Source organism: Corvus brachyrhynchos, unplaced genomic scaffold (genome assembly GCF_000691975.1).
Source record: "Corvus brachyrhynchos isolate BGI_N302 unplaced genomic scaffold, ASM69197v1 scaffold187, whole genome shotgun sequence".
NCBI classification, from domain to species: Eukaryota; Metazoa; Chordata; class Aves; order Passeriformes; family Corvidae; genus Corvus; species Corvus brachyrhynchos.
The window spans coordinates 1,071,907-1,095,967 of NW_008239050.1; the positions used below are offsets into that span (position 1 = coordinate 1,071,907).

A 24,061-nucleotide genomic window follows, 5' to 3' on the forward strand; every position below is an offset into this window, starting at 1 on the left:
GCCGTCATCTCCCCGTACCCTCCTGAGCACCCGCCGCCCGCCCCAGGACCCCGGGAGGCCGGGGCTGCTCAGCTCAGGCTGACCCAGCCCCGGCATGCTAAAGGCGTTTTAATTCACCACCTGTGGGTAAAATGTGTTTTTATGAGCCTGGTACTTTAGCACGTACCAGGTAGTCATAGAATGTACTGGCTTTGTAGGGACCTTGAAGACCATGTCGTTCCAACCCTTCTGCTATGGGCAGGGAGACCTTCCACTAAACCAGGTTGTTCCAAGCCACATCCAGCCTGGCCTTGAACACTTCCGAGAGTGGGACATCCACAGCTTCCCTGGGCAATATTGAGTCTGATTGACTCAAGAATCTGCAGAGTCTTGCCATCCTCACAGTAAGGGATTTCTTCTTAATTTAAACCTACCTTCTGAGGTAAGAGCTGTGATCATGGGGACCCAGGGCATGTGTCCCTTGTCCTCTGTGTCACCACAGGTAACTCAGGCAGGACTATATGAACAAACACCCTTGGTGTTTATGGGCATGAAAAGGCAAGTGTGAAGAAGCAGGGTCGTTTGTGTGTAAAAGTCGCCTCTCCTCGCTGGTGTCACACTTCTAGCCGTACACTGAGCTTTGCTCCATACAGGTGCAGCATGGCAGGGGCTGGCTGGGTGTTAGCCCCCAGCAGGCAGACGGGGCAGCTTTACTTTACCAGTGTTCACCCCATCAGTGCGTCTCTTACTCAGAATGACTTGCATGAGACAACTCTTACAAAAACATGTTCTTTAAAATTTGTGTCAGAGATCCAACCAGAAGGCAGAAGGGAAAGACCAGATCTCTCCAGAGGCTGTCGTTGCTCCTCTGCAAAATTTGCCTCCTCTGACCAGATGCAAATAACAGAGCAATATTTTAGCAGAGTCATCAGTGGGTGTTCTGACCTCACGAGAAACAACATTGGGAACCTGTTTTAGCCTGCAGCCTTGACCTGCCCTCTTCACTTTCTAGACTCCTTGTGCCCCTTTCTGCCCCTCTTCCTACCCACTGCACATATCTTCTCGAGAATGTTTCATACTTCTAGGAGCAATAAAGATGAAAGCACACTTATGCTCAGGCACACACTGCCCATGAAAGGAAGGGACTGTGCTCTTTTTTGGACATGAATAATATTCATCCTTACCTTGGCATTGAAAGAACATTCTCTGGTCCTTGAGTCACTGAGCCTCACTACAGCAAGTGGGGTGGATTCTCCTGCCAAGAAAAACACTTGTCTTCACATAGAACCACTGGCTGAGCATCAGCATGCCACATGGTTTACTTTTTACATACAGATATTGCATACGGTTCTGCTTTGCACAACCACAAGCCTGTTTAAAAGGCTACATTAATGAAGGCTTGTTCTTTACCTAAGACAGCAAATCAGAGTTAGAATCTCTGAGCTGTGCTGCCTGTCCCAGTCAAAATGTTTGGGAGGTCTGTCTGTTGGATGTCAGAGAAGAAAGAGGAAAGCTATCACTGTTGGGGTGCCTGGTCAGGTCACAGAGCCTCATGAAGCAAAGTTTTTGCAGCTCTGAATAAACAGTTTCACAGCTTAAACAAAAATGCCCTCAAGTTCTTCCAAGTGCCATCATATCAGAAGCCACATAACTCATCACCAGCAGAGTTCAGCTGCACCACACACAACACAGATCCAGGTACTGGGATAAGCAGCATCAGGTGTGAGGCCCTCTCAACACAGCAGTGATTCCTTGGGCTGTTCCATGCAGGACCTCGACTTCAATGATCCTTGATGGTCCCTTCCAACTCAGGATATTCTGTGATTCTATGAACAGTTCCTGTCTAAAGGGAGAACCTGATCCCCATCTGTTCATCTCATTCTGTCAGTTTCCTTATTGACAAAATTCAAGGCTCACACTACCCATGCTTTCCCTCTCCCTCCTGCACATTCACTTGTCTGACCTCTTTTGTTGTTTTTCAGGTCCCAGTCCCAGTTTTCATTCACAGGAAAATCTTTCCTGTTTTTCTGAAGTGCTCTTTCCAGATGCTTTCAGCACTTTCTCTCTCACCCCTGACGTCTCTCTAGCCACTTGCAGATAAGCTCCTGCACACACAAGTGTTTATCAAATACAGCTCCCAGTTCCCTCTCTTCAGCCCACTGAGTAGCTCCTTCTCATAGCCTCCATGCCTGGCTGGTATGAGTTGACTTCTCCTGAATCAACTCTTGTAGTATAATAATAATAATAATAATAAAATCTCTACCAATTGCTAGAGAATGCCAAGTTCAAATATAGAGCAAGTTCAGTATTGCACAGGGCTTCAGCCTGCGTATGGAGCTGGAATCCATGAACAGAGTGTGGATGGCCTTACTGAGGGCATACCAGATGCTGACTTCTCCTTTTCCCAGTTACATGGTTTGGCTTTATTCACAAATAGGAAAAGCACTTCACTGAAGATGTGTATTCCCAAGTGTGAAATGAGAGTGCAGCTTGCTTGGCTGTTCCATAACAGCCCCACAGAATTAAGGTGGTAAAATCAATCAAAAATTAGAATTAGTACTGCTCTATACAGCTTTCATTTCCATTTGGTTCTGCATAAGCTATTTCTGGGAATATTTTACATCCCACAGTCATACACTGCATTTGTTCAGAATCTCTGACTCATTCAGCGTTGCTGACGTACCTGACCTAGATATGAATGAGGGCTACACAGCACAGGGGCTCGTCTGTAACACAAGACTCTGCCTCATTTGTTACAGAAGCTGGAAAATGTTGAGAAGTAAACATGAGGTTTTATGAAGGGAAATTAGGAACAGATTGCTCTCACAGAGTTCATTTATGATACAAAAACAGTGTTCATTAATTTTGTCTTTCTCCTTTTCTGCTTCTTCACAATGGCATTTGCAATGTGCTTTGAAAAGCTTTATGTATTTCTATAGTTGAAAATTTTAGCATAGGTGCTTAAATGTGATAATTACTTTTAAACCCCCTTATCCTGGATGACTTACATTGAAAATACCCAGTTAGGGAAACTTTACCCTAACCTTCAGTGCTTCACTTTCCCTTTTTTCCCCCGTGAGCATTTTGAGAAAATAAAGTAATTTCTGTTGAAATAGCAAATCAATAAATGTCCCATAAGCACCCAAAACAAAATGAGACAAAGCTCTGTTGAGGGAAGACACAATAATTGGCTAAATGAAGCAGTTGTCCTGTGAGAGAAAACAGTAAATTATGTGATTGTGACCTAAGGATCTGCAACAAAAAATACCAACAGAGGATAAAAACAGACGTATGCTGACAACCTTGATTTAGATGCTTAATGACCTTCCAGTGCTTGAATTTCCAACCTGATTTTTATTACCAATATTTTAAGACAAAAATCCTTTAGCATTTTATGAAGTAGAGTGCGTAAAGCATTCTAGCAGGAGAGCAGAACTCATAGATACAACAAGTTAAATATTGTAAGAAACAGTGTAAAATGAAAAATCCTCAACTTTGTGCGCACTTGCTGTAGAATGGAAAAAACCCAAAACATCTGTCTGGGTCTTTTATTAATTACACAGTACACAAACACTCTACTGCATTTCAGTTTCCTGTACTTGCTTGCAAACAATTCCCTGGGCAGCTTGTTCCAATGCCTAACAACCCTTTCTTGTGAATATCCAATAATACCTAACCTAAACTTTGCCTGGTACAACTTGAGGCCATTACCTCCTGTGGCTTGTTACTTGGGAGAAGAGGCCAATTCCCATCTGGATACAGCCTCCTTTCAGGTAGTTGTACAGAGCAATTAAGTGCCCCCTGAGCCTCCTTTTCTCCAGGCTGAACATCCCTGGCTCCCTCAGCTGCTCCTCATCAAACTTGTGCTCCAGACCCTTCCCAGCTCCACTGTTCTTCTCTGGACACACTTCAGCACCTCAATCTCTTTATTGTAGTGAGAGACCCAGAACTGAACACAGCACTTGGGGTGTGTCCTCACCAGTGCCAGGTACAGGGGGACAGTCAGTGCCCTGGTCCTGCTGACCACACTATTGCTGACACAGAAGGCCAGGAGGCCACCAGCCTCCTTGCCCACCTGGGCACATGCTGGCTCATGGTCAGCTGCTGTCAGCCAGCATCCCCAGAGCTCCTGCTGGGAGCTTTCCAGCGCCTCTGCCCCTAGCCTGGAGCACTGCAGGGGGTTGCTGGGATCCAGCAGCAGGACCCAGCACTTAGCCTTACTGAACCTCATACAACTGGTCTGCGTCTGCCAATCCAGCCTGTCCAGAACCTTCCTACCCTCCAGCAGACCAACACTCCCTCTCAGTTTGGTGTCATCTGCAAATTTAACGAGAGTACATTCAATCCCCTCATCCAGGTCATCGATAAAGATCTTAATCAGGGCTGGACAGAGTACTGAGCCCTGGGAAATGCCGCTAGTGACCAGCCACCATCTGGATGTGTCACCATTCACCACCACTCTCTGGGCTTGGCCATTCAGCCAGTTTTTAACCCAGCAAAGAGTGCACCTGCCCAAGCCATAGGAAGCGAGTTTCTCCAGGAGAATGCTGTGGGAAAAGGTGTCAAAGGCTTTGGTGAAGTCCAGGTAGAAACATCCACAGCCTTCCCTCACCCACTACATTGTCACCTGATAATAGAAGGAGGTCAGGCTGGTCAAGCAGAACCTGCCTTTCATGACCCTGTGCTGGCTGGGACTGATCCCCTGGTTGTTCTGTATCTGGCGACACTCACGATGATTTGCAGCACGACTTCCCCTGGCACCATGGTCAGGTTGTCATTCCCCACATCCTCCTTCCAGCCCTTTGTGTAGGTGGGTGTTGCATTTGCGAACCTCCGGTCAACTGGGACCTCCCCAGTCAGCCAGGACTGCTGATAAATGATGGAGAGTGGCAGGGTGAGCTCTTCCTCCATTCCGTCACTACCCTGGGGTGGATCCCATCCGGCCCCATGGATGTGTTGCATTATTTTTAAAAGAAAAGGGACCATTGTTTAGTGAGAGCAAAGACTGAACTTTGTAAAGTAATTAAACAGTTCTTCCTGGGTTTTGTAAACTGTTTTTCCACTAAGAAAAACTTGAGCCATATTTACAGCTGTGGAGGTACTCACCAGTATCCATTTAAAATACATTCTGGGGGAGGACACAGAAGAGAGCATTCTCAAAAGATACAAACGTTTAAGAGAATTTTTTAAAGTTAATTAGCACATATATTTTTGTAACATTTTTATTTTCTCATTGATTTCAAAGGGAAAACAATTTGAGCTTATGGTCTGCACTTTTGAAAGTTCTACTTGAAAATGCAAAGATGAATGCTCAGAAATTATAGGGGGTTGTTTGGCAACCAGCTTTATGCTTAAGGAAGAAAAGTTGCCATTGCTTTACTGTAAATGCTACATTACTTTTTTTCCACATTATCTGTCTGCAGTAACTGTATCTGCTTGTTATTTTTATCTGCTATGTTTAATGTTGAGTTCTTGTTTAGGACTGCATAATTGCTATTTTCTTGTTACAGAACATTAACTTTATGCTTCCAGTAACAACTTCATAATGAAAATGCTAATAAAAATGGGGCAAACTACAAATGCAAACTACACAGTTACAAATCTCTCCAGAGCTTAGTATGAGGCTTATCATAATTCTTGACATCTCAGGATTGTATAGTCTACTGATACTGATTACACTGCACAGTTAATTTAAAATTTATCTCCTGCAGGCCTGAGAGAAAGGCAACAATTATAAATAACTTCAGAAAAATATATACATACTGAAAATGCTTCTAATAAACAGATTCTGGTTTTCTCAGTGTAGCAATATAGTCACTGCAGGAGTCAGAAATACCCTGTATTAATCACATTTCTGCTTGCAGGTTTATACTGTTTAATCCTATTACAACTGTACAGCATGTTTTTCCTTTGGTAGGTGATGTCAGGCTAGCTGGAGACAGCAGCACAGCTGGAACACTGTGCAGGTTTAAATGGTGGTTCTCCTTGTTTTTTTAAGTAGTTTTGGATTGGGGATTGTTTTCTTACACAGGGACCTATAAGACAAGAAATTATATTAGAGAAATGAAAGTTAAGAAATGATATTATGTGCTGTTTCTTCAGTCTAGTACAAAACTAACACTGTGCAGCTGGACTGAGATAGAAATGCATGTGAGAAAGCAAACTTTGCCTGAAGCTTTGCAAAATGTAGCACTGTCAAAATAGAAGATTATTTATATTTATGATTATGTATGAAAAGTGCAGCACAATATCCAAACAGCACCCTGATTTCATTCACTTCACCTTTACTGTAATTCAGAGCAAGAAGAAATGTATATACACACCTAATAGAAAAGGTAAATTCATAGTACAAACAGCATATTCTCCACACCACTAAGTGGTACTGAAAAAGGCACAAAGAGAGGTGTAGAAGATAGACATCTTTGTTATCGTATTCCTGCTAGGAAAGTTGCCACTGCTCTCATGGAACAGGGAGCTATTTATAGGATAGTGGAACAGAGAGGAAAAACAGCACCGATCATGCTGGGTTTGATTTATAAAATCTACAGTAGAAATTTGACAACCATGATATGCCCAAACTGTACAAATCTGATAGTTCCTCCATGATTTGTATGATGTTAATTTGATTAGACATTGCATCATATGTTTGACTTCAGCAGATTGCTGTACAATTCTCAATCTTCATCAAGTTTCTGCAAGATTATCATGTTATTAAATACTTAATACCTTAAGCTCCCTCCCAGGAAAATGAGAACCACCACCATTACCTACTGACATCATCTACCTGGACTTACAGAAAGCATGTGAGACAGTCCCACACAACATCCTTGTCTCCAAATTGGAGAGACATGGATGGATGGATGGATGGATGGATGGATGGATGGATGGATGGATGGACGGATGGATGAAGAACTGGCTGGATGGTGCACATGAAGAGTTGTGGCCAACAGCGAATTGTCCACATGGAAACCAGTGATGAGTGGAGTCCCGCAGGGGTCAGTACTGGGGCTGATGCTGTTCAACAGCTTTGTCAGTGACATGGACGGTGGGATTGAGGCACCCTCAGCAAATTCACTGACCACACCAAGCTGTGTGGTGCAGTCACAGACTGGAGGGAAGGGATGGATCCAGAGGGACCTGGACAGGCTGGAGAGGTGGGGCCGGTCAGACCTCATGAAGTTTGACAGAGCAAAGTGCAAGGTCCTGCACCTGGGTCATGGTGATCCCAGACACACCAACAGATTGGGTGGAGAAGTGATTGAGACCAGCCCTGGGAGAAGGAGTTGGGGGTGATGGGTGATGGAAAATTCACCATGAGCTGGCAGTGAGCTCTTGCAGCCCAGAAAGCCAAATAAGTCCTGGGCTGCAGCAAAAGCACCAAGGGCAGCAGCCTTAGGGAGGTGATGCTCCCCCTCTACTCTGCTCTTGTGAGATCCCAAATGCATCCAGTTCTGGTGTCCCCAACATAAAAAGGACATGGAACCATGGAACAAGTCCAGAGGAGGTCATAAAGTTGGTAAGAGGACTGGAGTTCCTCCCCCATGAAGACAGGCTGAGAAAGTTGGGGTTGTTCAGCCTTGAGCAGGTTCCAGGGAGAACTCACAGCAACCTTCCAGTATCTGAAGGGGCTACAGGGAAGCCAGAGAGGGACTCTTCATCAGGAACTGTAGTGATAGGACAGAGAGTAATGGGTACAAACTGAAAGAGGGGAAATTTAGGCTGGATATTAAGAAGGTCTTTACTGTGAGGGTGGTGAGACTCTAGACTGGGTTGCCTAGAGATGATGTGGATGCCCCAACCCTGGCAGTGTTCAAAGCCAGGCTGGATAAGCCCTTGAGCAACCTAGTCTAGTGGAAGGTGTCCCCATACATGGCAGTGGGCTTGGAACTATATGACCTTTAATGTCCCTTCTAACCCGAAACATTCTGTGATTCCATGATCTAGGCCTGTCTGCCTATAGCTTCCAGAGGGCCTCAGAAGCATCTAGAATTCCCCAGTGACTACAGAAGGAGATTGATGAGACCACTGTGACCATATAAAAAAGACTCTAAAGGAGCACATACCTACTTATGAAAAAAAAGCTAAGGGATCTAATCTGTGTAGTGTTGATACCATTGATTTGCTCATTAGTCTTTCCATCCTACATTGCAACTTCCACAATTATCACAGCCCGACACTGCCCTCTTTGACATAATAAAGTGATGATAAACGAAAATCCATTAACAGGGAAAAGCTGTAAATAAGTCCTTTTTCAGAGTAATATTGCTTGACTGACAGAAAGTCTGATCACCACCTATTCGTTCTTTGCTCCTTACACAGAGGAAAACACGTGCACTGCACAGTGTTTGTGGGTATTTTAACCAACCCGTGTCTCTTACAGAGGAATTTTGAAAGTAGTATAGAGATTACACCACAAAATGTTTCAAGGAAAATTTACAGCTTTACAGTTTTCCTAAAAATCACTAATACTGTTCATCTTTTGAATACTCCAGCCACTGAAATGTGATGACAACACCACTGAATTGTACAGTCTACAGGCAGTCTGTGTGAGAACATGACTTCACTTCTCTAAACCTCATTTACTAGGGCTGACAGAGGCTCCAGTTTTACTCCTTAATTGGAATAAGCTGTTTGATTTTCTTTTTTTATTACTCCTCCAGTGTAAGCTCGCATCTTCAGGTTTCATTGGGCAGTATCTCAAACCCAAGCAACTCTGTGCTCTGTCTAGCATTGCTCTCTTGGCCATGCTACAAGGTTTTTCCTCATCCAAGAACAATTTATTATTCCTTTTCTCTTCCTCCTTGATAAAAACATGTTGAGTGTGCCTAATTTGTAACTCTGGTGCTCTATTGAGATAATTGCTCAGATTGGAGAGCAAAAGCAAGTAAGTTTTGTAGCTTGCACACTTGAATATTCTATTTGTGGAGCTTTTGTCATTCATTTTCTGTGTTCTTTTAACGAGTGAAAATTTAAGCATTAAAGGTTTAGCTAGACTTCTTTCTGCCTCACTTCTCTTTCTCTGAAAGAACAGCACAGTTGCATAACACGTGCCGTGCAGTCCCTAAAAACCATCTGCTCAGTCTCCTTTCATTAGTACACCATGACAAGGGTTTGGGTTTGGTTATTTTTGTAACACAGACACCACTACTTAAACATCCAATAAAACTACATGAGTTCTGCTTTTATGCTCATACAGGGAAGCTCTGCTAAGAAATTACTCATCCCTGTCATGGCTCAGCTGTCAATTTTGCAAAACTCATTTATGAATAAACCCAGGTATGTATTGTGGATACTTAATGTGCTTTAGGACTGTTTACATTTGCACATATTTATTATCTCCTGATATATTCTGAACCATAACTGAAGCCTGATTATAATCTCATTCATATTCATGAAAGCCAGAAAAAAACCACCTTAGACATCAGTGGAGTCAGTCAGATGTTATGGAATTTAATGGAGTCAGAATCTGGCCTTCAGTCACAACAACTTCAGATAGATTACATGCTCTTACATCTACTACTCTGCCATAAACACAATCACCAAATATAATTAACAGATGTGAGCTGTCACTGAGATCAAGCCCTTGGAAGTCATTAGTTTAGTGTGACCTTAGTATGACCTCACCTATTTTTCTAGCAGAAATGCTGCAGCTCAAACAAAAATTCATGGAAGTTTGGTACTGTAGGATTTCCCAATATCCCACCTGGACACACTGGAGGACATTCAGCCAAGGACCAGCAGAACCTTCACATCCCTTGTGGCTCCCAAGCATGCAGGCCTTGTCTGCAAGAGCTCCAGAACAGGAGCTGCCAGTGAAAGGTCAGAGCCTGGCACATTACAAACCTCCACAGGGTCACTGTCACACAGCAGCACACATGGATGTTTAATTAAAATGGTATCTACACCAAAAAGGATGTTTTTGATGGAAAGAACTGCAGCCTTCATTGTGCATCCCACAATATTAACTACTGCCTCATCAGTTAAAGCATTAATAAGCAAACATTCTTATCAGTATTGCCCTATGAAAATCTTCATTAGATCTTGACTTTTCTTAAATATACATACACACATACACACACCAGTTTTATGGTACAGTACCTTAAATCTGCACTTTAAGCAGTCTAAATAAATAGAAAAAACAGTTTTAAGATGAGCATCTGTATGGAAATTATTTCTGATTGTTCAACATGCAATTGGTTTTTCTAGTATTAAAAAAAAAATTATGAAAAACTGCATCAAAACCTTTACTCTTATTGTGAAACACCATCCAAGATTATTTAAATATTTATTTTTTGCTACTAAGCATGTGAAATGGCTAAAGTTTCCATTTCCTGAATTCACTGATTAAAAATAGGAAAATCTCTATATAGCAAAAACTCAAAAAAGTTCAGAAAGGAACAAAAAATATACAAATATGGGAAATTTGTGCTTCAAAAACCTACAAAACACCTATGAATTTAGTTGACCAAGAAGCATCATAGCATAGATAGAAGAGATTCCTCACAACTTCTTAACTTAGTTTTCCCTAAGTTTTCTAATGTGTGGAAGCCTGAGCTAAACATAAATATATTTACTAGTGGGAGATGTAACATCACTGTTCAAATTCCTGCAGAACAGAAAGAACCAACATACACGCTAGTGCCTCTGAGAATTCTACTAAATTATCTTCCCTCTCCTTTGCCCCTCAAAGACTCCATCTTCTGATAAGATCCAGTTTACTTCTTGCTTTCCTGCCTCTATCCCGTAACACCAACTTTTTTCTAAGACTGATTTAAGCAGGAAGGGGTCAGGGGTATTTCTTTGTTTAGTAGCAGAAGACAGATTTCATTAACACTTCTCTGAAGGTACAAAGTTTGTGTCTACAGCTGACAGAGCCAGACCAGTGTCAACCCCTTGGCGTGGGATGCATCCAAGAAATGCCTCTGCCTGGAGAACCAGAGTAGCTGTGACAATGGAAATCCTGGGTGTGTTATGTCTCCATTACAGGCAGGAAGCAGCCTACAGTAACTATGGCAGACAGCTCATAGGATGAACAAGACTTTGTGTGTAGTGGGATATCACACGCAGTTAAAAAGCTTCTGTGGACTGTCAACATTGGACTGGAATCCAGGTTAAGAGATTTTCTATCTCATAAATTCCTTAGAGTAACATCTAAACATCTCCAAAAAAAGATTGTTAACAGATCACATTTTCCCCTAGATAGTAGTTAGTCAATTCAACTAATTCAATAATATGTGGGGAAATGTGTTTATTAAAAAAATGCATTAAGCTATGCACCTAATGTATATGTTTTCAGCATGTTTTCCATAGCCTTAAGTAAACAGAGCTCAGTTCACAAAGCATCTTTCATCCCTGCCTCCCTTTTTCCTGTCAGACAAAGATACGACTTGTGTGAAGCTTGGAAAAATAATTTTTCACTTTATTAAAAAAGCAGGTTTTTGAGATAAAGCCATATTGTTTACAGGAAATTATTTCCCTGCTGAGACAGCGATGTTATCAGACCACAAACAATTCTGACTTACATAAACTGCATTTCCTTCGTTCCGCTTCCAGGGCCCATGTACTGTTCCATGGATCAGGCTCTCCTTGCCTGCAGTGGTGGACAAGTGAGGGATCTGCTGTTCCTTTACAGAGGAAACCCAAATGCCAGAGGTAAGATCCTCACTACGAATACTCACCAACTATAAAATCATGTTTTAAGCTCAAGTTTTAAGCAGTTTTAACTTTGTACTCTCGCCAGACACAGGACCTCTATAAAATGTGAATTAAGCTGGTCAGAACTGGCATAGCTGGTTAAAAGGAAGTGAGCTGAATTTTGGAACAGTCTCAGTGAACACAACAGACAAGTAAACCAAGTATCAGTGACCATCTATTGAAATACTTGTTTTTTTAGCAGAAGACAAACCCAGGAAGAATCAAACATGAGTAAATGTGTATTTTCAAAATTGCTGTGAAAAAAATCCACATTAATGATGCCTCTGTGTTTTTCTAGAGAAATTTAATTTTTGACTAATGTTAAGTGATTTACCATTGATGTCATAGCTATAAAAAACTTCCAGACAATCTTATAAATCATTCACACTATCTTTCCCCAAGATACTTATCCCATTTTGTTTTAGGCCATCACTGGCGCCATGGGATTATCACTGTTTATCTAAAAAGCACCAAAAGAATGGAAGAAAAAAGTGAACTACACTATTTAAAATAGATTTTCAAGTTCTGCAGAGTTATTTTATACTTGGAATCCTCAAAGACATATTCTAGAAGTTTAGTTTTAGTTTAACCCAAACCAGAATGCCAAAGATTACCTCAACAAGGAAGAACAGTACCAAAATTGGTCTGTCTGACTCTCAAATGAAGATTTTCACAGAAAGGAAAACAAGTCAGCACTTTCACAACACTCACAAGTGCAGCCAAGCCCATGGAAGGGTGCACACAAGCACAATACTCATTCTCCTACCAAATCCTCACCTAAAAAAACCAAAATCAAACAACCCCTACCCACAACCCCCTCCAAACAGTGGTCCTGACACTCTTCAGTGAATGTGTTTTCTCCCTTAAGAGGAGCCAAACTATTTGAAATCGTTTGACAGAGTATCATTATAACCTCTTCTCCTGCCTATTTAACCAAGGAGTAGCTAAACAAAACCCCCAAACCTGGAACCACAAAGAACTCAAACTCTTGCAAACCCCAACTATTCAAATACATTAATTAAAGCTTCAATAGGCTCACTGGTTTACTATTTTTACATTCCACTCCTAGTGAGTTTTCAAGAGCTGCATCAAAAGTGGTCAGAACTGTTCTTTCTGTAATAAAACAACAGCAAGTCTCTAGTTTGATCACTCCTGAGTTTCTGCAATATGAATTCTAGATTTCAAATGCATTTAAAAAAAACAAACTGCTGAAACACCAAGTATACCTCCACACCTGATCTGCTCAGATTGTTTACTCACTGTCCATGCTACCAACAAAATCAGCTCCACACAGAGGCACTGGCTAGAAAGATGAATCTTAGATTTTTTGGTTGACAGTAAATGTTGATTTGAGGATTCCTTCTTGCCATCAATTTTTTTTTTTTTTTTTTTATGTCACTGCACAATTGCATGGCTCAATCAGCTTGTGGTGCATACAATACACCCCGTGAGGGCATGGATCCAGCCTGTGGAAGGACAGCGAGAGCATGTCACTGCTCTCCCCGTGACACAAGAGAGCTGCGTTTGTTACACTGTGTGTTCCTTCCCGTGAGCAAGGGCAGAAATCACAGTGGGATGGGTCAAAAGTGTGTGTCAGCATTCACTACCACACAACAAGTGACAGCAAAGCTGCAAAATGTTACAGCCTCACAGGGAAATCCTTCTGTCTTGGCACTTTCCTCGTGCTTCAGCACAGCTGTCAAAACCTGGCATTCCCTGAGCGTGGCAGCCCACAGCAGGATGGGTGAAGCAAAGACAGCAGAACTTGAGAGAAGTTCTCTCAGGCAGAGTCAGGGGTGCCATGAGGCATCTGATTCTGGGAAATGGAATAGAACAGACAGACATGCAGATTCTTTCTGGAGATAAGCTTTCAATGTTTTTAATTACATATCTCTCCTGAGGAGAATTCACATCCCTCATACTTCCCTAGTTCATCCCAACTGGAGAAATGTGTTTTGTACCAGTTAAACAGATGCACTGAATAAAAATCTAAAATAGTTTTGTACATGCAGAAGTGCACACACAGCAAACACATGGTTGCAGTGCAGTGTTCACACACACACACAGAGATGATCTTCAAATACAGAATTTGATGTGGTCTCTTCCATGCAATAGCCTCTAGTGCCATATATTGCATAGAAACTGCCCATAAGGACTTACATATTAAAAAGACCACCTCCGTCTGTAAGCAAAAGTAAACCACAACAAAAAGCTTAACTATAGCAAAAAGGGGCTCGTGTCTGTGAATTTAAATGAGGACAAACCCTCTTGATTATTTTTATAATGTATTTGGCCTTATAAGTAAAAAATGTTACATCTTAGAGTCTAAGCCTTTCAAATATTAACAAGGATATCAGATTGTAAAAGTGATCCTCAAGAAGCCAGGTTATGCTTCACAAAGATGAATTCCATGTCCCCCATTCTTCTGTTCAAATAAAAAATATGTAAGTTTTTAAATTTCTTGGTACTTAATACTGTCCAAATCCTGAAGCCATACTTCATTTAACAACACATCCATCATCAGTGGGAATGTGATTCCGAGAGATAACACGTGATAGAAGAGGAGCTACTAGGAAAGCAAGAGATGCTTGTCTTCTTTTTTCTCCTATGCAAATTTCCCCTGTCAAAGATATTTCTCATTTTGTAAGATACAAAGGGCAATAGAAATGGTTAAATCTTAGTAGTTTTACTACTTTAATGATCTCTTGGTTTGGGAATTGTTTTTACAGTACCCTGTAAATCTATTCCTCCTTTGACAATGATCAAGTAGATAAGAAGCAATAAATCACTACTGCAACTGAGACCTGAACATTCAATATAAGGTTTTAGATTATTTCTCTGTCATCAGGGTATCAGAAGTTGCTTTTCAAGCAAAGATATATTGTCACAGTTTATTTGCAATTAGAAAGATATAGATCCCATCAGTTAAACCCTGCTTCGCAATAAACATGTATGCCTTTATACAGCCAGAATCATAATTTGAGTATTAAGAGATTTCTAGAAATACATACTGCTTCCACAGAAATTAGTGCTTACAATGTTATTTTAAATACTACTGAAAAATAGTATTCCCTGCTTGCCACTGTATCACTTGGTCATTGAGGAAAGCTGCCTTTCCAAGTCAGCTGAAGTTAACAACCACGCCTCAGCATCAGCACTTGTTATAGCTGAGTGTAGGATGTTTACAGGAACTAAAAATTAGCTTAACTATATAAATACAGCAGTGCCTTTCAAGATATCTAAAAATAAATCTGCACATACTTCAGTGTATTTACACAATTCATAAAGTACACGTGACTCTCATTAACCTTGACTAACATTACAAAGTCAAAATATGTATTTTAACATTTACTCTTCTGAATCTGAGAATACAATGATACCCGTGTACAGTCCCTGATGCTGTAGAGATCCAAAAGCAAAAATAAGAAGTTTCTCACAGCCTGTATAAGATAAGCATTCTATTGCATGTAGCTGCCAAGGCCCTTGATGCTCAGTACAGGCACCTTCTAGAAATCTCAAAATTTTTAAAACTGAAACTCAAGTCTAAAATATATATGGGAGATTAAAGAGGAGGTAGAGACTTGGAGTCCTCAAAAATGTCCATCTCAAATTCTATGCAAAAACAACCCTTTGTTTATATTTCAAGTTTCCTTAGTGTGCTAAATTTTACAACATTTGTTGTGACATTTGTACATCTTATTTTTATGTTCTTAAAATAATTCCAGTTTCTCCTCCAGAACTTTTACAAGGCACTTCTACTATTTCAACTGTTTTCATTCTTATTTTCTCCTCCACTTTCAGCTACTCAGAAATACAAGTCATTATAATAGCAAAAGAGCAGAACACTCTTCAGCATCTTATCTTGTATTTTACAGGTTAGTTTAATTTGATGTCCAGTCTTGAACAAACAGGACCTCAGCAGTGCAGGGAAAGAAAACTTCGATGAACCCAATCAGTCAAGACACTGAGCCTCAGCCTTCTCCAAGCTCTTCCCTGAACAGGTGTTTGCAGCTTTACTGGGTAAAAGAAATCACAGATGCAGATTATTTCATGCATAGAGGAGGCGGGGGGAAGCCCTCCAAATGTTTTAACAGTTGTTCTTTGTATGAAGGAAAACATGAGCTCAGGCATTTGTGCTGAACGCAGCTGCCGAGTTCCGAGCAAGGGAAGACAGCGCTTCACCAGGCCAGTCCAAAGGCACTGAGGACTTTGAGGTAATGCTCAAAAGCAACTCAGAGGAACACCACAGGCAGCCCCCAAACACTGGACTTCACAGACACTCCACTGGCTCAGGAAGGGGCAACCTTTGTATTAATCACAAGCTTCCATCACCAAAGAGCTGTACCTTGCACCTGCACATATAGCTTATGACAGCCACCCAAAAGCAATGGCTATGCGGCCACTGTGTCACTCTGGATCCCCAGACTGGTTTTCATTCAGGTATTTTCCTCTGCTGCAAAACACCAGGAACTGATCCACGTCACACAAGCACTGGTCGCTAGCTTCACGTGAACAAGACGAGGTCATTTGCTTGCTGGCCACCAGGCTGACGTGTCAAATCTGCTTCTGTTCCCAAACTTCACTGCTGTGTTTGTGAGCCTGTCCTGCTACATTCTGCAACAGTTGCTTCAACTCCTCATCCCCAGCACCAGCAGAACTGCACAGACACCATGTCAAATCCCCATCATCCCTTCCCAAATCTCCCAGTACCGCAAGCTCACCTGGGATCACGGCATAAATACGCATTTGGACAACACTAAGACGCCCACCTTCTTCAGCTGCAAACAAGAGCCACATTTGAGACATGTTAATATGTTCAGGACTTTGTATTTCATGAATAGAAAAAGCAGATCCCTGCATTTCAAACACTTGAAAAAAAAACTCAAGCAAAAATACAGTGTGGATCTTTAAACCTATTTATTTCTTGCAGTTTCAAGCCACTTCAAATTATTTTCGTATGCTGACATGTGACAGCTGTGTTGGAGTACATGAATTAGATACCAGTACAATATAAAGGTAGGCACAAGTACAATTCCACAAGACTGGACAGACAAACTGCACGTGAACTAAGCTTATTAAAAAAAAAAAAAAAAAAGCAGCAGCACTGATCTGGCATGTGGAATGGCTAAGACAACACTAATCAATATGTCCACTAGATTAATTGTAAGACACTTACTTTGAACAAAGAAGTTCGTTAACGAGAAACATTTCCTTTCTTTTAAGCCCAAATACTATCTAGAACTAGGAAATGCTAAATATTTACAGCAAAGAAAGCTTGGAAAACAACTACCAGCATTTTTTTTTAAAAATCAAGCTCTGTAGTTTCTGCATCAAAGTCTTTTTTTACAAATATACCAACATGATTTTTCAAACCAAATAGAGTTATTTTTTAAAAAGCAATTTTAACTGAGGTTATATTAGGTGTGCAAGTTGCTTTAAAAATCTTTGTAGAGGTGCTAGCAATGAATTAGATCAATAAATAAGTTCACAACCTTCTATCACCACACATGTTCCTACGTCACCGGACAGAACACAGGGTAAGAAACAAAGTGGTTAGAGCAATAGGACCATCACAGAACAATGGCTGTCCTTGGTTCACTTTTGATCATTCCCAGACAGCTTCAAAATCATCAGCTTTCCAATGCTTATTAGTTCAGCTTTCCCAAGACTAAGAAATCCTCCTAGTTTCAATTCTGGTAAGTTAAGGAGAAAATATTTCCCTTTTAAAAGTATCTTATTTTTGGACATAATCATCTTTTGTAGAACCACTATAGTGAAGCTGAACAAATAAATACCTAGGTTTGGTATACTACCACTTCAATTAAACAAAGTCTTTAAGTGTTAGGGAATAAAAAAAAAAAAAACCACCATTTTGGGAGGTGAAAGAATGGAGAGCTACATTATTGCAAGAATATTTTTTGTATTAACAGCAGTTACTCACAGAGGCCATCCCTTTAAAAATAGAAGACTAAAGTGAAACGAAGAAGGAAAGAAATCCCAGAGAAGATCCAGGCAACCACACGTGCAGATCCCACTGGAGAAAAGTGGAAAGTGCAGAAGCTTTTCTGCAGATGCTGTTCCTGATGACAAGACTGTTTTAAGTTGTCCAGGAACTAAATCAGTGTAGACTTGCTTCTGAAGGAATACTTTCAAAAGCTGTTATTTCCATGAAAAGCAAACCCTTGCAGGGCCATGGTGGAGGCACCACAAACCAAACACACCAGACAAGCTCTGGATTTTCCTGCAAAGAGGTGCTTACAGCTTCCTCTGTGACCTAACAGAACCTATCAACTGGATAGTTTGAATATTGACAATTTTTTAAGCCACTTAGAATTCTGACCACCTCTGTGGTCCACATTTAAGAATGGACAGACCCTGGGAAGCTCTTCCTCTCTTGCTTCTGGCCGGGGGACAGGTAACTGGGCTGGGCCCATACAGGGCCCAGCAGGGCCTGCCGGGACCTGCTTGGGCTGGGCCTGGGTCGGGCTACAGCCATCCTGGGGCCAATGGGCCCTGTTCCACCTGCGCCCCCCCAGCTCTGTTACGTGCAGACGGCGCGGCCCGGCTCCCCCTCTCCAGTGCGGCCGAAGATGCGGCCGAAGATTCAGCTGAAGCTGCCCCGCTGTCCGGCAAAGATCATGTGACCAATAAACAAAATTCCAGCTGCAAGGCCCGACTGAGATTAACCCTTTTAGTGCTGTAAGTGCTGCAGACATTAAGTAAAGAAAGAAGAGCTGAAATCCTGAGGGAGGAGAAAGAAGAAATGCTTAAAGCTGAAAATCTGTTGTAAAGCTATGGGTGGTGATGGACTATGATATATCAGAGTACCCGTTGTAATTTCATGAAAGCATGGGGGGTGGAGCGTTCAACTTGTACTTGTGAGCAACAGCACCTGTGCTGGAATAAGCAAATGCTGAAGCAGCTGTAATTTGATGAGAAGCTTGAATAGGGAGAGATGGAAGCAATGAGGACTCTTGCTCCAAATTGGAAGGAGAAGACCTCAGTTCCTAGAGATGCTCCCAGAGATAGTCCTAGAGATGAAGATGAGGAGGACCCTTTGCTCCCAGGGAAGGAGGAGGGCCTCTATGATGTGAGCAGAGAATCAACATGGGCAGCTGTCTCCTTGTGATACTTGAAGCCATGAGAGAATTTCTTGTGGAGATGAGCAAGAGAGACTCCTCTCCCTAAATAAACTGAACAAGGTTATTATGGAAGTGGTAAACAGACTGAACATCTCAAGGGTTGTCTTTTTTACAGTGGGAGAGGGGGAAAGGTGGGGGGAGGAGAAGTGTTCTGAAGGTGTGGTATGATTTTATTTTTTCTTTCCCTTCTTTTAGGTCTATTAATAAACTTCTTTATATTCTTTCAAGTTTTGTGCCTGCTTTGCTTTTCTCCTAATTCTTATCTCACAGAAGGTAAACAGTAATGAGTATTTTGGACCAAACCACTACACAAGGGTATATCCTATGCAAAAATACAGCAAAAATACACACTGGGCCATATGTTTTTAACCTTTATTTTGGTCTTGGGTTATGTCCAGCTTACAAACAATTAAGAGCATAACCTACTAACAAGGACACTTGGACTACAGAATTCCAGAAAAAACAACAAAAAGCAAAGCACAGCAGGTAAGGTACCTGCTAAGTATTTGACAGCATTGATAGTAATTTGTCCTCAGAGCCCTAAGTAACAGAAGCTGCTAAAACAGACAATTGATAAAGCAATGAAGGGTTCATGTGCAATTGTAGAAGTTCACCACCACTTGTCATTCCAGGGAAGCCTAACCCTGTAGGATAATACCACAAAGCAGCAAAGAGCTCAGCTTTGAGTGACCCATGCACCAGCTTTGGATCTCCATTTCAGACTAGATTTCAGGAAATTGCACCTACCAGCCAGGTTAATTCATGGGAAGGCAATTAATCTCTTTCTGTAGAAACACTGTTTGATAAATATAAATGCACATATGTATTCATGACAGCTTCTCCTTCTGCTGTTGTCCAAGCATAGCCAGGTGCAGCAAACATCTGACTGAAAGCTGGCGCTGGTACAGCTTCCAGTCGGGGATGTTTACAGCAACAGACTACGATACATCACTGCAAGGGACTTGGCGCAGAGCAGCTGGTCACCTCTAGGAGAGGGAAATAAAAAAAGAAAGGATTTAAGATAAGCTTCTGTAGCATTCCAGCCAATTACTATGCAGCTAATATCAAAGAAAACATATTTTTTACATTCAGTAGCAAAAGTACAGTTTTAGATTCACACACAACTTACATTAAATTAGTATTTCTAAATGCAACAACTAGATTACAAATTCTCAATTTTAATACACATTTTAAGACCTCTTTGGTTCAAATAGATTAATTCTTATTTCTATATTATTTTATACTTATTTATAAATATTTTTTCATTTATACATTTAAAATAGACATAAAATAATTATTATTTTAAAGATACATTGACTTTACTTCCCTATAGGCTCATTCCTAGAGCGCTCTAAAACAGACTTCCACTTTGAACTTTCCCATGAATTTTGCAAATGGCTATCCTCTCATAAATATTTATGTTTTTAGATACAGCTCTGTGCAAAATTAAAGACAGAAGCAAAAACAGCCACATTCATAATGAAGAAAATATCAGAAACAGAAACTTGACAGAATTCTGAAAATATTTACCCTCAGTGTCAGAATCCTGCCTGATCAGTTTAAAACTCTATTACAACCAACTGATTAAAAAAAACCCAACCCAAACCCACTCTCTTTGGGTAAGCATTAAAGGAGAGGGATGGGGTGAGAGGGAAAACAACAGCAACATCCGGATGGAACCACTTCACTCCCCATCTTCAACAAGTTCCTATCAAAACTCCCACAAGACTTGCATTCAGTTCTGCAACAATACTTCCTCGAAGTTAAAAGAGCCTTTGTAATATTAAAATTTAGTATTTATACTGTGTAATACTCAAAAAGAGATAGTGTACATTTCCTAAATTTAGGTTTTTACTAGCTTTTAGTAATTTACTAAAAGCATTTCACCAAGTTAGTTGCCACATTTTCTCCTAATGCTCCATTTCACGCCGTGGAATTGGGAGCATTCAACCATTCTGGCTTGATCATATTCACATACTTCTTAGAAGCCTGAATTTTGTAGTTTATAGCAGAATGCCTTCCTTTTACTAACAGAGCTGCAAGTAGAATGATATATTCCCCATTTAGCAGTCCTTATCACTTCCAAATGAAAGTAATTTTTCAAGTCACAAGTTTTCCAGTGCCAGATTATACACATACATCAGCAATTTAAGGTTGTTCTCTGTTTAGACCTCCACAGCAACTCATGCAACCAGAAATTGACAAGGAATTTAAAACTGAAGAAAAACTACAGTATTCAAGATTTCTCAAGTTACAGAAACCCAATCACATCCAGTTTTCAAAGAAAGGTTTCCCTCTGCAACACGAGAAGTTCTTACTAGTAAGTGAATTTCGTTTTTACAGCAGCATGCCAAGATTAACGAGGAAGCCGCATGCAGTCACTATGGATACCATGCTGACCTTCATTATTTTTGAGAATAAATAACTAAAAAGCCAGTGGTCATTTGCAACAAAGGCCCTCTTCAGGCTGTTCCGAAACTGAAAATTCCTATTTTACATTGGAAAGAAATACCCTATTTCATGCAGAGGTAGGTACATGGTATTTGACTAATTAGGCTGCTGAGCATTAAGTTGCAATGAGCCATTTCTTACGCTGCTTTCCTTTAACAGTTCTTAAGGAATAATGAAGGTTACTACAATGTCACCTGCCCAAAGAGAACAAACTCTCCACAACCTCATTTTGGTTTACCATGTGCATCATCACAAAATTGCCAATCTACATGACAGTGAAATCTCTTGCTTTATTGGATTCACTATCGACTATAAATACTTACACAACATTTTACAAAGTAATTATATTTGTATAAAAGGAGTTTAAATTTGCATTTCCAAATGTGGTGTTAAAAAAGGCAAAGGCATTACAGGTCACAGTACAACTACATGCTTGAAAGACACCAATTTCTAGAAAAGTTCAATCAAAACTGAAGCCATACATTCATTAAGAACCATCTTCAGCTATTTTCCCAACCACTTTCTTCTTTTCAAACAAAAAAGTAGAGAGCATACTCTAATATTCCTTAATGGCACAGCCCTCTTTTTTTTGTAAAGACTAAAAGCTCTGAGAACAACCAGGATTTATTCTAACGTCATCACAAGATGAAGAATATTGGCTGCTGGCTTCCGTTAATGCCTTCAACTGATTTTATTGAGAACAGTAATAAAAGATACCATTCTTTCAAGTGTGAAGTCCCCTTCTAACTCCACATGTAGACAACACAAGGAATGATGCAGATCTTTAACACTACATTAAGTCCTTCTGACACCTGAAATCTACCTCTTTGTCATTAACAGTAATGTAAGATCACCTGCCTAGGAACCGTTCTTCAGCTGTCAATACTCCGGAATAACAACAACAACAAAAAAATTAAAATCCTTTTTCAACTACCAGAAAATTTGTGGATGCTGGCTGTTGACTTCCACTGTGATGTTCTTCCTACTGTATTTATATTTGTGTGCAGTTCAAGAATCCCTTTAATAGTTAGGATTTAATGTTTCATTCTCAATTCTCTTCTGGTCAATATGCATGACTTTAAAAAAACCTCATAGTAACAGTCAGGATTTAAAAGAGACACCATTAAAGAGACACCATACTGTTCATGTTTATTCACCATTTCCAAATCAAAGTCATGCAGATCACCGAGACTTACTGCAATTTTCCCAAGCCTCCATCATTAATTTACCAGTCACTCTGAATTTCTACTGCACCTTTCATGAGCACCTTAAGCAAAAAGTCCAGCAAGACAGGGAGGAGAAAGGAAGAGAGAAGAGAGTAAGGAGCCAAAGAGCTTCTTCCTTCTCTTCCACCACATCTTAATACTTCCTCACTCTACAACCAGCATCACCACTGAAACTCATTGTATTTGGGGCCTCAGCTGCCATGTAAAAATAGTCAAATGTAAATGGAGCCAAGGAGCCTGTCTGTGTGTGTGTGTTTGGAGCCAAGGTCTTGTCAGTCAGTCCATCTGTCTGTCAAGGCAATTTACCCTCAGATTCCTGACGCAAGCACAGAGTGCTGAAAAATTACAAAGGCAGATAGATGCTCATTGTTGCTATGAGGTTTTCTTTACAGTCATGCATACTGACCAGAAGAGAATTGAGAATTAAACATTAAAATCTAACTATTAAAAGGGATCCTCGAACTGTACACAAATTTAAATACAGTAGGAAGACCTTCACAATGGAAATCAAGAGGTTCCACCGTGAACTGCAGCTAACTTCTGACACCAACAGAGAGTTCGCTACAAGTTAACAATACTCATCATGAGGAATTATGAAGTAGGAAGTGTACACAAGTAGTTTTAACACTGCATTTCCTGTGTATTTTCAGAAAAACACACATGCAGCTTCTTTTGATCACTAATACTTACACAGTGCAACTAGCAAATTCAGCACAAGAGGGAGAAAGACCTTTTAAACTGGGACATGAATTCTAACACAATGAAAGAGATTGAATCTAACATTACCAATTGTAAAGAAAGAGGAAAAAAGTGTCTTTGTATTTTAAAAATGTTTGGGAAAGCATGAAAGTAGAATGTTACTAGCACACCTCAGATGGAATTTCAGTGAGGGCTGGGTGCATACAGTATATGTAATTATTTTAGTAAAACAAACCACTAGAAGTCTGTGTGGTAATTATTTTTATCTGACAAAAGGAATTCTAAGGAGGACAAACTACTGAAAAAGGATAATGGTGTGAGCCGAAATAAAGTTCAGGTTCTGATTCAAGACTGCCCCACATCTTAGTCTGAACAAAGTTAGAAAAAGTAATAAATTTAGTGTGCTCTGCCTAAGAATGATGGCAGCAGTCAGACATCCCTTTCTTCCCCACCAGAGTCTCATATTCCTCTGGCTGAGCAACAGCTCTGCCTAAAGAAACCATATGTTTATTTATGGAACACAATCTTGGCTCTCCATTGGGTGGAGTACTATACCCAAGATGTTATTCAGGCAAATTAAGTCTTTATTTCAGGAAGTTCTGCAGTAACTGGTAATCTCCAGAGTCACCACAGGAGGTAGGAAGTGGCTAATTCAAGGTCATTTTGCTTTAAAAATGAACTAAAAAAAATTTAAAACTCGTCTGCCACACTAAGAAGTTATCATAATGAATTACCCTCATAAAGTCCCAACCAGTAGGTTAAGCTGCAATCAAGAACAGAAAAAAGAAGAAACCACCCTTACTTGTATTTCTCTTCCTCAGCACACAGACATCCAGCAGTTTACATTGGAATATAATATACAGCAACATG

At 40.6% G+C, this 24,061-nt stretch overlaps 1 long non-coding RNA gene across 1 annotated transcript; it reads left to right on the plus strand.

Annotated features, from left to right (window-relative positions):
- Nucleotides 1–8,204: 8,204 nt before the first annotated feature.
- Nucleotides 8,205–18,882, plus strand: LOC108447857. The gene is made up of 3 exons (XR_001863560.1): nucleotides 8,205–8,214; nucleotides 13,458–13,469; nucleotides 18,746–18,882. It is a non-coding gene; the product is annotated as an uncharacterized LOC108447857 (long non-coding RNA).
- Nucleotides 18,883–24,061: the final 5,179 nt, after the last annotated feature.